The following is a 5,015-nucleotide window of genomic DNA, read 5'->3' as shown; positions in this document are numbered from 1 at the left end:
CTAACACACAACATTTTTCCCTTTGTTTTTCTGTATCAAAATATTTTATTTTTCAAATATTTTTTTGTTTGACCAATAAAAAGTATAAATCTGCAATTTAACTAATATATTGCATATCTTTTGATTGCAGAAACCATCGCAGAAAACATCATAACCATTATCCATCATATTTCAATGTCAGGTCTTGGTGTAACGCCAACATTAATCTACTATCAATCTACTTTATATAAATTATTATTTATATCATGGACTTAAATCATGTATCTAATTTTGGTTGTATGTATAATACATCATTTATTATGTTATTAATCATATAATAATATAAGAGTCTTTATAATAGATAGTTCGTTCAATAGAATATGAAGTGTGACTTGATTGTGAGACGCTATTGAACATTTGAACGCTATTCTTAATGTATATGTAGTCAAAGTATTATCATTAATTATGATGACTATAATACATGGAGACTAAACCAAGGACGACCATAACCCTATGCGACCAAAAAATTCGCACAGGGACCCCAATTAAGGAGGGTCCCAATTTTTTTTATATAGTATACCTAAATTTTGAAAAATTGCATTTATATTCTTAATTTTGTATTTGACCACTCTAAAATTTAATATCCACACCTTATGGCCAAAATAAATATTCATTTTCTAAATGGAGTCTAAATCTAATTTCTCCCACATATCATCTCTTCTCCACACCCGCCATTGTGAGTATGTGATAGTTGCTATAGCTAGCGCCACCACCAAAGTCCAAAGGTTAGAATATTGAATCTTGATGTTAGATTATTCTTGATGTTCATGTTTTTTGATTTACTGATTTAGGAACTCAATTTGTTTGAAATTGTTGATTTACCGATTTCAAGAAATCATTATCTATTAGGATTTAATCCGATGTTAGGGTTTTAGATTTTAGGAACTCATTATTGATTTTGTTATTTACGATGGTACTATTTGATCTAAGAAACTAGGATGCTCTCGATTATAAAATGATTGATTTTTTAGTTAAAAAATCTCTGAAAAGAGATATTTCCATTGTAAAGGGTCCTGACGATAATTCGAAGAGACGTTTTGTGGCTAATTGGTACTTGAGTTTTATCAAATAGAGACAAGTGTCATAGAGATTGGTTTGTTTATTCAAAAGAGGTTGATAGACTATTATGTTTTTGTTGTAAAGATTTAAAAAAAACGATCGATAAAGGTCAATTAACAAATGATGGTTTTAGTGATTGGTCACATATTGGTCAAAGAATTAGAGAGTATGAGATTAGCATGGATTAGGTTAGAAATATGACCACATGGTAAGAGTTGTGTCAAAGGTTGAAAAATAGTCAAACTATTGATAAAACGGCTCAAAGACTCATTGTGAAAGAAAATGTACATTGAAAAGATGTATTAAAAAGTATTATTTCAATAGTGAAATTTCTTGGTAAACATAGTTTGACCTTTTTTTGGTTCTAATGAGAGATTGTACAAAATAGCAATCAAAATTGTTTGGGTTTAATTGAAATGTTAGCTGAATTTGACCCGTCCAAGATCCTGTTACATGTATGTATTATAGAAGGTTCACTTTTGTTATCTTGGGCATAACATACAAAATGAGTTAATATTTTGCTATTAAAAATGAAATTGTTAGAAAAATCAAACAAGTAAAATATTTCTCAGGGATACTTGATTGTAATCCTAATGTTAGTCACTAACAGCAGATGTCTTTCATAATAAGATAATTTGTTGTTTCTTCAAAGTATGTTACTATTTGAGGAATCTTTTTTAGGAAGGCTTAGATTGTTTTCCTAATACAATTATTGCATATAGAATTTTATTGACTATTCTTGTTGCTTCTACAGAAAGAAGTCTTTTACCATGTTACAAGAAAGACTTAATGGATCAACATTCATAACAATTGAGAATGATACAAAAAGTGGAATTTGTAGAACATGAAGACTTGATTGATGAATTTACTTCAAAAAGTGTTAGTAGGATAACTCTTTTTAAATAGCAAGAATATTAGTATTAGCTTGATGGTTTATTTACAATTTACTTATTTTGATGAATTTAAATAAAATAGTTTGAGTTTTTTGTATTTCATTTAGTACAAATATAACATTTTTAAATAACTTATCATTTTTGGGGGCTCAATTTTTTAGATTCGTACAGAGACTCCATAAACATTAAGACGACCCTAGTCGTCACATACGTACAAATGTTTGGAGTAATATTTATATTGGATTGACCTTACCAGGAGAACGCTACATAATTATTGCGTAAGTGTCATTAGTGATTCCAATGCGACCGTAGTGAGTAGTCTTTAGACTTGAAGTCAGTATGATCCTTACATGAGGAGTTGTAGGCTTTAAGACCATGTTCTATTTTGTACTTGTGTGGAATTTGTAGAAACGCTAATAATTTTTGCGTTGGTGATCAAAATTAAAGCACGCTACAAGAGAGATGCTTTAAGATGTAAATACATAAACCCTTCAAGTGAAATTTTGTGCTTATAGATTGTGTGCCATGATAACTTATGTATTTTTAAAAATAATCGTAATTGATTGCGATGGTAGTTGATAATCGTTTGATTTGTCTTTCGCGTTATGTGATGCATGGTATATACAATGTGTGATAACATGTGTTATTTTTTTTATATGCTTTAAATTATGAAAGTATATATATGCATGCATGTGGAGAGATATTTGTATGAGATACAAAAGCCAGTGAGATTTCCTCTTAAAATTCCTCAAATTAAATACTAAGTTTAATATATTTTGATATGTGGCTCTCTTCAAGTCCAATATCGTATAATACAAATCATGCTAAAGCTAGATACACTATTCTATATCGATGAGGCACAATAGGATAAGATCTGAATGTCATCCATTGAGTGTAACTTAACTAAGTCGAGTTTAATAGGATTAAAATAAGCTTAGATGTAAATGGGTTGTTCTTTAATTCATGAGATGAATTAGAACAAGTGTTTTTCTACCAACTGATCCAAGATTTACATGTGATGTAATTGGAAAAAGGTTTTTCTACCTAAATAGCCAAATTTTGAGTGAATCAGCTCAACTTTCTTAAACCAATGTGAATTATGGATCTTGGTCGCTAAAAAATCTTTCAATGGGATTTTCCTAGTCAATGGCGAGGGTCATTGATTTTAATAAATAGTTAGAGCATATTTAATAAAATCGTATTAAATATGTTTTAATCGTGATACTCAAGTTTTACATGTTTATGTAATTTTAATTATCATGAATTTAGACACAATATTAATTGTGAAATGTCCTTGAGAAAGATAAGATATATTTGCAAATGAATTTCTAGAGTGGTACTGAAATTTGAGAATGGTCCTAAAAATTTGAGAAAAAGTTGTATATTTTTCACCAACTGAGTCTTGAGTAAGCTACACCTACTATGACCGAAAAAATGCTATGAACGTGTAAGATATGATCATTCATATTATGATGTTATGTATTATTAGAAATATTGAGAACCAAAATTTGAGATTTTCTAATGGTCGAGAGTTGTTGGATGGTTATAGTCACAAAGGAAAAACTATATTAATGGTCTATATAAGAAAAGAACTTAAAGCCTACTAAGAGCAAGTAGCATATCTGCAATAATAAATTCAAGCCAAGTACTCTTGTATTTAATTTCGCAAGAAATATTACATAGAAAAGTATTACTTCCAATTAAGTTGGACAAAATATTGGAAGAATTTTCTCATATACCAGAAAGAGTATAAGTTGAAAATATAAAGTTAAACTTTCTCTTCAAATTTTTGTCATAGAAGTCAACTTCTTCTACAACATGTGTATAAGATACAATATGAGTATAATGATGATTAAAGTCAAAAGTCAATCTACATATGTGATATGCAACAATTCTTGCTACATATACAATGAGAGTTTTAACTTTGACTTTAGGGCTTAATAAGTGTTATTTTCCAAATCTTGTTAGAAACACCACTTCCATTTCTTCAGATCATAAGAAATGATGCTTTGTTGTAATAAAAAGACAATTGTTGTTTCACTTATTCAACTGATGTTTTCAATGTTGGAGATCTTGAAAGACGCAAACCATGTGTCATTGATCCCAAGTTGTTCGTCTATGACATACCTGCAAACAAGTTCAAATACAATTATTTGATTCTTATATACCTTGACATTATTATTGAGGTCATATAAGTAAGAAATATATTTAATGTTCAATTAAAATGTACCCTTAAATTCATTCAATTGGAAAATGTTTGTGGTTTATGATAATTACTTTTTGGAAAGGATGACTAAGCTTTGATCATCAATCATTATGTAAGAGTCAGTGCTCTTTTGGCATGATACATAAGATGTATATAGGTGCCCCTAACCAAGTTTGTAAAAGGTTGATTTCTTGACTTCATTGCATTTACTATTGATTATGTAGTAAATGAGAATTTGTATATCTTTTGAAACACAAACTAAGTAGTTTGATGACTATCTAAATCAAACCTTGTTAGACTAACATGTAGGGCATGTCAATGGAGTGGGGCGGATTTTGCCTCATCCACCCCACACCGGACTATTTGGGGAAAACCCGCACCCGCCCCTGTTTCATAGTGAGTGTGAAATTTATGCCTCATCCCCACCCGCAATAGATTTTGGGGTTTCCCCGCCCACACCCGCACACATTCATATATATAAATTTAAAAATCATATATATATATATATATATATATATATTATAATTAATATAATAAAATAATTATTATTAGACAATAATCAAATTAAAAAAATTATTTTTTTATAAAGATAAGATTATAATTTTTAATATTTAAAAAATATTAAGTATATTCAATATGTATAGGTATATAAAATTTAAAAATTACAATAATATTATTTGCAGAGCATGTTCGGGTGCGGATGCGGGGTGGATATCACCACCCTTAAATCCATCTCTGCACCTGAATTTTAATTTCGGGGAAAATCCACACCTGCACCCAATCAAAACGGGTTCTCTCTGCTCAAATCAAACGGATTT

The sequence above is a fragment of the Cicer arietinum genome, chromosome 1 (genome assembly GCF_000331145.2).
Source record: "Cicer arietinum cultivar CDC Frontier isolate Library 1 chromosome 1, Cicar.CDCFrontier_v2.0, whole genome shotgun sequence".
Classification (NCBI taxonomy): domain Eukaryota; kingdom Viridiplantae; phylum Streptophyta; class Magnoliopsida; order Fabales; family Fabaceae; genus Cicer; species Cicer arietinum.
The sequence above is the reverse complement of the archived record's forward strand: the minus strand, read 5'-3'. Positions refer to the sequence as shown.